A 13,507-nucleotide genomic window follows, 5' to 3' on the forward strand; every position below is an offset into this window, starting at 1 on the left:
GCAGCACAGTGTGTTCACAGAGTCCACTCTCTGAACACACTGTGGTCTCTTTGAGGCAGGGACAGACATTGTAACAAGTGAACATTACTCTTTCTGGTAGGGACACTTTGCATATCTTGACTCAAGCATGCAGAAGGACTGGTCATGTATTCCTTCATGAGACAAACTTTGGTTCAAACCTGGAAGTTCTCATCCATATTCACAGGTTAGTGGGACCGAAGGCGAGAGTGTAAAGCTGAATTGGCACATTTGTTTGAAGCCTTCTCTCTAGGCGGGGAGGAGAGAGAGGGGGAATGATGACTACATGGCGAGAGTGAAGTGCAGACCATGAATAAAACAATTTATTTGTACCTCTAGTGGCATCATTCAAAGTTCAGAGTTGTCATTGGCAAAGTGCGAGCAAGGGCTTGATCTGAAAATGGTATGGTAATTGAGTGAGTAAGAAAGAAAAAAAAAATACTCCCACCTGTGACCCCGCCTTGTGTTCATTCCCTCATCCCGTCGCCCTGGTGACATCATCCAAATGTTCTGGCAGTGCAGGAGAGAGAGGTAATTCCCTGGCAGGTAAGACTTCAAAGGGAATCTGAAAGGGACTTGGGCTTTCTGCTTATGAAGGATTATTAATTGAACTGGATTAGCATTCCTCTTGCATTGCTGTCAAGGCACCCAAGGTATTGGCATGCCAATTTAGCGTAGAGTATTTCATTTTGCTTGCTGACGGAGACCGCCTAAGTAAACGTGGCTGGAGAGTAAATTTACCCATTTCCGAGTTAACATTCTGTGACAACCCTGTGAAGGAAAAAAGTTTAGATAAAAGGGAAGCTGAAGGAGAAAGTAGGTTAGACAAGACTGGCACAGGAGCCAGAAATTAAACCAGTGGCACAGAGACCATTTGAGGGAATCTTTTCACTCTAGGTAGACATCCAATGAAATAAACATTGATTGACAGCAACCTTGCATAAACCTTTGTGCTTTTTAGGTTTTCTTGGTGCACTGATTCATCCAATGACATTATTATTAGCAATGACTTAAGACATTAGAGTGAGATGGGTTCAGGGGTTATAAGATGGCTAGGTTGTGAGAGAATGAAGACACACCATAGGTTCATAAAGTAAACATAAGGAAGACACACATCAATAAAATGCAAAAAAAAATCATCAGTTTTATCACAAAATGTTATTTACAGTTAGTTGAATGCCAAATTTAAGGGAACTTGTTGTTTTCTGTGATGTTCATCTTTATCTTGATAGAACAATATTCAGAAGGCTATGAGAGAACCAACCCTACGCCCCAAGCTAGGGTTAGGCAAGGAGGTACTAGCACCTAGTACCTCCTTGGTTGGGTAAAGTCTATACATAAGCTCAGATGTGCCCTGTGATCATAGCATTAAACTTGTACATTGAAAGACCTTAAAAATTTGAATGAATACATATTTGTTGTATGGAGTGTGTTCAGTGCTTTAAGCATAAAACATCATCTAAAAAATGTCTCCAGAATATTTGTTGAGTATTAGATTTCTGAAACCTCATTGCTGTCTTTGGAAGCCAATAGACAAATAAGTACAAAATTTCACGTTGACAGACTGCTAAAAACAGTTTGTTATGTGAGCAAGAAGGATAAAGACAAGACTATGTTTCAGAGTCAGTATTTTACAGTCTTATTGGCATTTTTCATTTGAAACAGTTCGATTTCATTTTGCTTCTTTAAACTGTAAGAAACTATGATATTTGAATACCAAGTTTGAATCAGATTGAGTAAATTTGTCTTGGCTTTGCTGCCTCCATAGTATACACATAACTCTTCAATCTAAGGAAATGATGTCAGTCAATAAGTTGACCATTCTGTTATTCTGAATTTTCTCTGACTTGATACCATGTTTGTTTGTTTTTTGTCACAGTGGGATCTTTTTGCATGATGTTTGCATATCTATCGACAAGTTTGCTCTTCTCTTAGTGATATGTCCTTTGATAGTACAGTAAGGATAAGAGGGGAAGAAAAGAAAGAATAGAATGAATCACTGACTTGTGCAGCTCCAAGTTATTGACTCTGCGAAGTTTTAGAGTGGCCACATGGGTTTGAGCCCGGGCTGGGCTGAGAGGCCGCCCCATGCATCACGCCCCGTCTCTGGACGTTTCCTGCTCTTTTTTTTTGTGTCCCCAGACAAGAGAGGCATGAAAGATGCAGATGATTTGATAAAGCAATTAAAACATTTATCCCTTGTCTAGATATGCCCTGACCACCGGTAGCAGACAGTTTATATTGACACACATACTGGGCAAACATTGGCGTGGGTAGGGGTGCACCGTGACGGCACAGACATATATACCGATAATTGGCCGCGTCTCAACAGAGCGATGCTTGCTTGCCGATCAAGAGCTGGGAAGGGGGCGGAGAACTGCCAAGAAAGAGCCAAGAAAATACAAAGGATGCTTACACTTGTAATCTGGTGCTGGATTTGTGGGTTGGCCTGGTGTGTTGGGTCTATTTACGTGTGAAGTTGGGACTGGCGCCGTACACTGCTTGCCCATGTGACAGTGGGCATTCCCTTGGTGCAAGGAAAGTCATGATTGCTTCTTGGTTACCAATCTATCACACACTTGAGTCATTCTCTTGTTTGCAGCCAGTTATTACCCTATACCATACATGTCTTTAACTCCAAACTAAATCAGAGTCAATGGACAATGTTTACATTTCTGTTTTCCACTGTATGACATGCCTACTTCACAAACACCATTCAGGAACAGATACGTGATTGAGATATAAGGACTTGAGAGACTGATTTGCATAATTTTTTTTTTTCATTATTGATAATGAAGGCCATAGTATTCTCGATAGTTTCCCTTGCTTTATGAGAAATGGGGATGAGACAGCAGTAAATGACATGTGATTGATATGACAATGGTGCTGGATTTGTTAGCAAAGTTTTCTTTCATAGTTATCCAGTTTGCTAGTTTCTGGAGTTTAGAATCTTGACTCATCACAGACTAGGTATGAATCAGAGCCCTCAAATCAATCACGCAATTGCATTCCATTGTTGTATGGCATCTGGAAATGAAGGTCTTGTAACGTTTTGTTTTTTTTTTTTCAAAATAATGATGGCTGGCAAGATATTGAGCAGTCCAAAATATGCAGCAGAGATATAAATCCAGTATACCTCAGGACTGTGGGGAAGAACATAAAAATACAAATTTTGCAAGATGTTTACTATTCTGTGTTTGTAGAAGAGTTGACAGGGGCTGGGGAACTCTGCTTTTCTTTTTATCCTTCTCACTTTCCTGCAAAGGCAAAAAACAAAAACAAACCCAGAAATGCTTCAAGAGAGAGAAAAACAAAAAACAAAACACAGAGTAAAGTGTGGATCCCCAACTGGGCATTGATTTGCAAATGGCATGTGCACTGATTACATAAACATTTACGGGCCATGCACTCAGGATGGGTTAGAGTAGGTGAAAATGTGAAATCATGTGACACAGATTGAACAGTGGAAAGATGCGGATGGGAAGGCATCCCCCCCAAACATCCCCCAGACTTGACATTCTGACAAGGGCTAGCGGTTTCCTAGGGATCACCCTGCCACTTGCCTCCTGGGCCTATTGATGCAATCAAACACTTCGCATCGATTTTTATCAGTTCATGCACAATCCGTCTGATATGTGAATATTAACTCACAAGTTTGTCCGTTTGCACATGCGATGCACATGGTTACACCTATGGCTCTTATGGGGCACACAGTTACGCTTGAACGGAAGAGGACTCCCTCTCCCCCCATCCCAACCGGTCCCTCCTCTCCCCGTCTTGAAGAAAATGTGTTTGGTATGCAGACAGGAAGGGCATCTCCAGGCTTGAGAGAATCAAGACTGACGGAGTTGATCTGTAAAACGATTTCAAGTGTGAAATGTAAAGTTCATGTGACTTGCTGTACTCTGATTTGATGTGTGCAGAGATGAGGCTCGGAATTGAGAATTTGCTCTGAGAGCTGCAGCTTTTGGTTTGAAATGTCCTGCACAGAAATGGAGAGTGAAAGTTTTCAGTACGTGGATTACACGAACAAAGTAATGCACCGTGTTGTAGGGAATGTAAATTTCGGCTTTGGGAAAGATGGCATCCATTCCGTTGATTATTGTGCAGTTGATGAAGAGGAATGGCTGCCAAGGGTTCTCAAAAATGTCAACAGGCAGTTTGCCAAATAAATTGCTGAACATGAAAGGCTGACTGTCGAAGGGGAAGAATTTAAGAATGTATTGAGAATAAATGGATTCAAATATGCGTGGGATTATGATTGCATGGTTTAGTGAAAAATACTCTCAAATATCTTTGATTGTCAGAAAAGTGACCTTAACAATATGAATGTGTCCCATGAGAAACGTATCCAGCTAAGCATTAGAGGCCAGTATGGTATAAAAGGTGTTTACTGTGGTAAACAGGATGTAGATGTACAGGTATAGATTTTTTTTTTTTTGCAACTGCATGTAGCTATTAATCACTTTGAGACTCCTTGCATTCTTGTCGTAGAAATTCAGATCATCCCCAAACAGTCTTATTAGGATCCCCTGAGATCAGTTAACCCCAATATTGTACTTTCCTCTTTTCTTTTCTCCCTTCTTCTCTCATTCTTTCTCCATTGTTCACTCTCTCTGTCTTGTTTTTTTCCTCTTTCCCTCCCTTCATTCTGTCCATCGATCTCATGGTCAGCCTTGTGTATACTCCTTTTCATATCTTTCGAGTCATTTTGTCACCAGTTTACCAATTATTGATAGAATGTCAACACAAAGACACAAACATACGAGGCCAGCTATAACTTACAAAATAACAAAGGTTGAACGGCTAAAATCCAGATTACCTTGCTGATCGTAGGGATAACGTTGTATGAATTCTGTCGGTGATGAGGAGCGGAAACAACCGACAATATAGGAGGCTTGTGGAATCTGAGAAATCCAGTCATCAAAAAGAGATAAGTAGACAGGTAGGACAATGGCTGTCATATTACTTCAGCAGTGACTCATTGCTACGTCATAATCCCATCTCAATGATGAGCCTTATGCTCTCTGCTGTTTCACTGCTGCATCAATACTCATTATTACCTTTGATGCAGCCTGCCTTGTTTATTTAGCGTCCTGGCATTGATTGTAGAGGGCACTAAATGCACAAATGGATTTCATGTTGTATTGCATGAGGTTAAGCAACTCTTTTCAAAAAAGCTTTTGTGAGATCTTAAATATTGATTGTCAGTTGTACATGTATGTGAGTGCATACTTGTGATGTATGGTTCATTGTACATGTTTATTGCTCTTGTCTCCAACCCCCCACTTTCTGCACTACTACAGTGAATCCAAATCAGACAACAAAAAATGTATTTGGTGCACATGTGATATGCATTGTATGAAATCTTCCATATGCTTGTATCTTTTATTATCATAATTCTGCCACAACCCGTAGGGTGCCAAAGGCATTATCTTGATATTGAGATTGTTCTCGAAATGGAAAATTTTGCATGTTAGATGGCTGAATAATAAAAAAAAAAAAAAGAGAGAGAAAAAGAAACAGTTGCGTAATTAGCATCTGAGACAATATACTTATGAATAGGTTCAGTATAAAGATAGGATGAATCTACACACACACACAAACACACACACACTCACACTCACTCACTCACTACATATGTGTGTGTGTGTAAGAAAACTGGTCAAATATATTGCACATGTAAGTATAACAATAAAGTGCAATTGGGGAAAAATGAGACATTTCTTCATCAAGATAAAAGGTACAGGTTGGTTTCATTTAAAAAAGATTCTTGATGAAATGCAAAAGTTCAAGAAATAAAGCCAAAAGCATATGTGTGGCTCCATAAGTATTCATTGCACTTTAAATCTATTTTTTTATTATTATTATTATCAAAAGTATAATTTCCATTTATTATCACTATTATGACTATGATCAATGTTACTTCTTTGCTCCAGCTCATTTGCTTATTTGTATATTCTTTTGACAGTACCATTTCACAAGTATTAAACGGATGGTATACATTAAGTTTAGATGGAGATTCAGGTCTCAACTTCTTGCAAGGTAATTAGAAACCACTTAAATGAAATATTAAAGAGCATACAATTCTTAGAGGACTTAAAAGTTTATGTGATGAAAATCAGTTTTGAAATGACAGAGATATCCAAAAGCAAAGGAAAACAAAGTCCTAATAAAAGGTGGGATCCACCTTCTATTAGAACCTCTTTGTTTCTTGGATATCTCGGCCATTTCAAAACCGATTTTCATCAAATAAACTTTGAATTCCTCTTGGAACTGTATGCTCTTTAATATTTCATATATAAGTGGTTTCTGATTATCTTACAAGAATTTAGCACCTGAACCCTCATCTCAACCAAAACTATACCATCCCTTTAAAGTCAATGCCTCTCAGTCATACATTTTACAGCTCTGTCTTCCAGGAAGTATATATGAACATCAAATTCATAATGATCTTCGAACGTGTTTCAAGTGCAGAGAATCTTGAGAAATGAAATGTCAGCATCAACAATTTGAGAAACCAGAGCCTGTTCAACCCCGGAGAAGTCAGTCAGCTGGAATTTATTGGTGCTGCAGTAACCATGGCAACACATGACTAGGCAGCAATGTGTGTGGGGCAAGTGGCCATTGTGTTCGGGTTAGGAACATAAACACGTCTCAGCAGCAATTTAGTATGAATTCTGATCTTCTCTCTTTTCTCCACGAGCTGGGTTATTCTTGCAGCTGTAGGAAAATGCGATGTCAAACACGTCAAATCTTGTTTAGCGAATGATGAATTGTTATTGCTTTTTCAAAGTAAAAATATGTTATGTTGTGTTGAACTAACCGTGGATTTTTTTTTCCATAGAATTTTGAGCGGTCTAAGGAGTGTGAGTGAATTCTGTGCAGTAAATGAGACAGATGGTGGAAGTTTATGCTTCAGTGAAATCAAGTCAGTTCTGCAAGGCTTCGTGTAAACATGCCCAATTTATCTCAGGTGGTTACCTGAGGCACTGTCAGCTCCTCATTTCAGCTCCTCATGACAGTTCATTCTGTAATATTGAACGCATTTACAGGTAGCAGTAATCTTACTTAAGTCAGACCTTGTAGAAAAAATGCTGAAATGAAATATCTTTAATATTTTTGGACAATTTATGATGTGGAATGCGAGATTCACTGCATTTGAGTTGCAGAATAAAACAAGACAATTGCTGCATTGCCCTTGTCTGTCATTTTTCATTCATTTCTTTCTTTCAACATTCATCTTGGTGTTCTGGCAAAGTGTTTCAATGCATCACACGTATTTGCTTTGAGCAGGTGAAATTGGTTGTTTGGAAAGTCAATGAATGTGACACAAAATAACCATCAATCACTGTAAATACATTGTATAAATATAAGTATAAATCAGTGGAAATTCTCATGATGGGGAAGGAAAGATGAACATTGTTATGCAGCTAGAGTGGTTAGCCAAGCTCCCAAATAGGTGATTTACATGCAAAGAGTATTTTACGTTTTCTAGCCATTATGGTTAGATAGAGCAAAATGACACACACAAAAAAAGACAAAGATAGTTTTATTGATAGAGAACTGCAGAAAAGGTTTGGAAACAGAGGAATTCTTAAGTTTTTCAAGCTTTTAGTAAAAGGGGCTCACTCACTGCTTTGAGGAAGCATGAGAAGCTCAAAACATTGCTTTCTTTTAAATTGTCTGATATGAATGAAAACTTGTAATTCATTTATTTATTATTCCATGACAAAACATAACATATACAACAATCAAAATACAATTGCCTCAGTACAATTTATACATATTGAATGGAGGGATCATAAATTGATTGATTGATCAGTACAGTATTGTACTACTCTGTCCCTTACTATTAAACTAAACATAGTAGAATTTTACTTCAAAAGAGTAGGCAAGGATGTCACTGTTAATTGGAAGGTAGAGTTGTTTAGTCATCAAAGAGTCAGAAAAATGGCAGATTACCGCAAAACTGTATAAACAAAGGGAATAGTGTTTAATGATGGAGAGAGTGATGGTATTTCATATTTAACTTGAGAAAAGGTATGAGACTGAGACAGAAAGAATCAGGAGAGTATTAAAAATGCTACATATTTTAAAGACTTGAAAGAGTGAGGTGTTGGGGGCAGGGGTATAAGGAGTGCAAAAGTGACATCTGAGGAGGATGCAAATTATTTTGGAGGAAGCCCTCCCTAATTGCATGACATTATACCAGCTGGTCATGCCTGGAGCATCCATTACTATGGAGCTCCATCATCCAGCTTGGAAAGATGCGGAGGAAAAGGCTGGAGTTGAATCAATGCGAACGGTTTGCCAGAATAGAGTCATTGACCTAGATTTGGGTGTGCAAGAAAGCCAGAGGCAAAAGAATCAAACCAATTTGTAACTGGTACTCATATTACCAATCTCCAAAGATGCCACGGAGCCCTGTCGGTAGGATCGACACAAGATGACATAATTTTTGAACAATTATCGTCATGGGAGAGTGCCTTGTATACATTCACACCCAGCGGACAAACTTGATAGCTCTTCTTGAGGGATGCCACTCTTTTCCTTTGTCATTCATTCCCCTGTTTTTGTGGAGCGCATCCCAGCGGTGGTATGCTCGGCAATTCTCTGTGGTAATCTGCTCTCCGCGTATCGTCTTTCTGCATCCAATTGTGTGCGGAAATTCATGCAGGTTCTTGGCTTCTTTCTTGCTGTGACTCTCTGCCACATTTTGTGCTCGGATGTTCTCTAGTCCTACCTTTCATCTGAATAGCTAGGTATGCCTTTCTCATACGGGGGGCACAGAAAGTGCAGCATTCTGTAACACCTCACACTCCCCCCATGGTGGCCCTGCTGGCAGACTTTCATCATAGGTGGAGACAATGGTTGCAAATTTACCTCATCACTACCATGGAAACCAGACACATGTTCGAGTGAAAAAGGAAGATTGATTATCATATTAATGGGTTTTAGGGCGTTATGGAATGTCTGATGATATGCTTTATTTGTGCAGACTACAGCCTTCGTCAGGATTGTAGTCTGCAGTGAAAATTATATTCAAGTTCTGAATTAACGACTTTCTTACTGAATCATATTAGTATAAGGAAGGCACTTTAAATTGTGTTCTCAAAACATAACCTAAGAAAATGATGGTAACATAACCATTAACCATAATAAGTCAACACCCTTGTACTACCCTCAAAAATCCTAAAAATTAATTTGTGCCTTACATCTTTATTTTGTTTACACTCTTTTAGTTGTCCCACTTTATGTCACAATCTAGACTTATCTGAAATAGCTTGAGGCGTAGGTCAGTATTGATTCAAATGATAAAGTGTAATTGAATGGGCATACCTTTCTCAGCTCCAGGAGTGTTCCATAACCTCATCAAATAATCATAACTGGTGTGATGTATCGTGTCCCTCCGTGAAGTGACTGATTCTGTGTGCCACCCCTCTCTGGCACATTTGAGCAGGCCTGTTTTGCCTGCACGCCATTGGTCCAGTGTCACTCTCTGTGGAAAGTTTGTCATGCATATTCATAAGGTGTACTTCCCTGAGGGGTGACTGTGTGGCTCGGAGCTTGTGAAGAGGAGCAGAGCAAGAAGTGTGTGTGTGTGTGTATGTGCATGCAAAGTATGTATGCGCTAATGTATGATAGCGAGCTAACTACTGTGCTGAAGGTGGACTTCCTATGCATGTCTCCCCTTTGGATGAAAAGGGAATGGCTGTAAGCTGGTGTCGGTACACAGAGTTGCTCTGCTGCTACACACAGGTGGGTGCACAACTATCACTTGGTCTTTTTGAGGAGGAACGGAGAGGACTATCGCAGAGGAAGAGAGAGACAGAAAGAGAGCATCTTCCATCTCGGGTGAAACCAGGAGCAGTGGCCATGTATTTTGTGGGGATCTGGGCTATCAGATGTCATAGCGAGAGCTTCTTTCCCCAGATGAGCCACCGATAAGTCCTTTTAGTTCCTGGCATCACAAAGGCTAGCTCTGGATTGGTCTGGATGAAAAGTCTTGTCCATATTCATAGCTTTGGTTCATTCAGATGTGATGGACGAAAACATCCTCTCGCATCACCGCCTGAATTTCACCTGAGTTTCAGCGGAGAAGACAAACATTGATATCAGTTCGTGAAGAATTTTAGAAATTTCTTGGATGATGCTGAAGACACCAGACTCATCTTTCTTGTCAGAGCAACAAGTGGGATATCTTTAGCAATATAACAATTGCTACAATTTTGACATCGAGTGTTTCTCCAATTTTTTCCCAACTCATGGTTTCAGAGAAGATTGACTTGATTCATTTCTTGGAGAAATTCATCTGCAAACAAGCGATTGCCATAACATTGCTGCAGAACCAGAGTGTTTGGTTGTATTTCATGCCTGTTTGTGAAAGCAGAGGTTTTCTTTCCACAAATGTGTAATTAACCTTCCTGTGAACTTGAATCTACTCTGCTGTCGATCCCAATCCATGGGCTTGTCTTCTGTAGTGGAAATATCTCATCGGTTACTGAGGGAGTACTTCTCTCCGTAGAGTCATGGATTTCATTATTCTTAACGTAAGTGAACATCTTTCACTCCCCCCCCCCCTCTTTTTAAATGAATTCTGGGGGAAAAAAAGCCCTTGTAAGTACTGTGTACTCAACAAGATATCCCTGTCATTTCAAGTAATTCTCTTGCTTTGCACTGGCTAGTGTAAGATATTGTATGTTCTATGTTTCTGATGATATATTGTCTCATCACTAGTCTGTTTTCTTTGTACTTTCATAGCTAGACCAAAAATATAGTTTACTAGTATCCTTTACCGATGAAAAGATAAGGCACTTCTCAACACCAGTATTTTTATCATATGAATGTTTTTTTATACCATTTTGAGTCAAGAGTTCCCATGTGTATGTCCGTGTGGGTGTTTGTGTGTTGTCTTAGTGCATGATGCATGACAGTGTTTGTATGGCAGTGTATGTATGTATGTGTGTGTATGTGTGTGTGTTTGTGTGTGTGTGTGTAGAGAGAGGGGGAGAGAAAGACCTGGGTGGACATTCTATGTATCTGTGTGTTCAAGAGAGTACAGGTGATCCACTCCCAAGTGTCCCAAAGTGCACTGCCCCCTCCTTGCCCTCTCCGTGTGTACTTTATTGCATATCATTTGTTACTCCCAGAATATCATTGGCAGATTGTGCGTCTCGTTTTTCTCGTTTGATCTTCCCATTTTCTAGTTGCTTAACCTCTCTTCCCGTCCTCTTGTACCCCCTCCCCTCCAATTTCTAGTCTCCACATCACCAAGCCTCTTGGATTCCTACATCCTTATCTTACTAGGTCTTCATGCTCAGACATTTGATTTCCAGTTTTAGCGTATTTTTGAGTTTGTATTTTTATTTTCTGGTTTTGGAGGAATGTCATTGACACGAAATACAGAAAATCAAATATTCTTCTCCAATGTGGTAAATGGTTGTGTTTTGATCATGATACAAATCTTCTCTTTGAATAAATGTGAATTTGTTCTAATTGAATTGTTTTCCAGTGCAACTTGTGATCAGTGGATAATCAGACAAAAGTCTTGAGTTTGTGACCAATGCATTTGTAATGCAGCACATTGAGACTGACAGAGTCAACTGATTTTTTTCTTTACCATGACATTTCACTCAGCTTGCATGGCACTCTGCTCTACTTTCTTTTCTTTCTTTTTTTTTCTTTTTTGGTGACTGATGGAAAGATGGAAGATGATCCCCAATACACAAAGGAAATGGGGACACCCTCTTCTCAAAGCCAAAATAGGTCAATGTGTAATAGACAGCTGTTTGTCCAGAGCCAAGCATAGCATGTTTGATACGCAGATGCAGTAGTAGTTGAATCTGCCTTGTACATATTTGCAGAAGATGTTCACATACACTGTATGTATGTGACAGACCGTATACACAAATTCATAATCATTGCTGACCGCACATAATGCAACAGTAGTCTGATGAGAAGTAGAGTGAATGAAACTTACAGTGACTCTACATTTCTGTTCTAAAGCAAATGCATGCTTTTCTTACTCACAGATGCTTTAATTTTGATGGAACTAGAAGTAAAAGAAGGGGGGGGGGAGCTTGCCACATGGTAGTAAACTTCTTCTGTCATCTAAGAGATATTCTTAGCTTCACTGAAGGAATACAAATCTAACTGCACTCTGTTGTCTATGATTAGTATCAAGACATGTAATAAGCAGGAAAATGCTCATTTTTGTATCCCATGGCATGGGCAGAAGGATGGATTATACATCCTGCGGTTCAGATTAATAAGGGATTCTCATGATACTCCCACCTGAAGCAGCAGCAAGATGACTGTGACTGTTTTCACACTGGTTGAGAATTGTTGAATTGCAATTACGACTGCGATTGCGATTCAAATTGTCGTCCATACACACTATTGAGGAAGGTTTCACGGATTCATGTGATTTTGATTTTAGAGCAAGAGGTGTGGCTTCTTTCTAAATTCCCATCAATCACTCGTGAGCCGTGAGTAGCGCACGCTTTGACTGCAGTACGAGCATTTCAGGAGCACGATATTTCTGCGGAAGTGGTTGAAAGGTCACTGAAAGCTCCACCTCCAAAAACACAATTTAGAAATCAAACCACACACACAACTGAGCACTTCACTCCATAATTCTGGTGAATCATGTTTGGAGAACATGTCATGTGAATCACGATTGGAATTGCGATTTAAATCACCCTCCTCTGTCCCAGTATGCATACACAGCAAAAATGCATAATTTGAATCATGATTCTAGCAAGGCGTCATCACCATCGTGTTTCAAATTATGCACTCTCGGTACGTGTGAAAACGGTCCGTGAATAGCTAATATCAACTTCATTACCTTCATCGCAATCTACCTGTGTAGTTCTCTGCATTTTACTCCTTCTTTTGAACTTGATGATCCTCCACTGTCATGAAGCTAGGGGAAAAAGTGTGGTGAGGTTGGCTATTTTATTTCTCATTGTCAGGTAGCTATAGTGTGTCAATACTGCCCAAGGTCAGCCGTGTCTTCCCTCTTACTCTCTGTAGTGAATGGCAAAAAATCATTACTATGGTATTCATACAGGAGACTGAAAGGGGGGGGGGGGGGGAGGCAATGCAGCAACCATGGCAGAATCTTTCTTTGCGGTGGACCGAACTTACACAAGTGGAGTTATTCAAAACTAAATCATAGCAAATGTATAACCCTCATGTGAGCGTTTTGGTAGATCTTTAGCCTGTTCTTGCTGGTTTGTTTGCTTTTCATGGATATGCCCATAGAAATGATGAGAGGAAGTCAATGTTTGTTTGTTTTCCCACATTTCACAACCATATAGTAAGAAAAGAAAAATCGATGCTATCGTCCTGTTACACTTCACAAGGATGATTTGCGGGAGATGAGAATATGAGTTGGGGTTTTCCCATGCTTTCTCTTTTTGAAAACCATGGCCATGTTCAGTGTTTTCTTGTCATTCGTAGAACCCAGCTGAAGAGAATATTA

General features: G+C 39.6%; 1 protein-coding gene across 1 annotated transcript in view; it reads left to right on the forward strand.

Annotated features, from left to right (window-relative positions):
- LOC140240443 (E3 ubiquitin-protein ligase PDZRN3-like) overlaps positions 1-13,507 on the forward strand; it is a 203,042-nt gene that overhangs the window by 112,813 nt on the left and 76,722 nt on the right. The window lies entirely within an intron of this gene.

This window comes from Diadema setosum, chromosome 2 (assembly GCF_964275005.1).
Source record: "Diadema setosum chromosome 2, eeDiaSeto1, whole genome shotgun sequence".
Classification (NCBI taxonomy): Eukaryota; Metazoa; Echinodermata; class Echinoidea; order Diadematoida; family Diadematidae; genus Diadema; species Diadema setosum.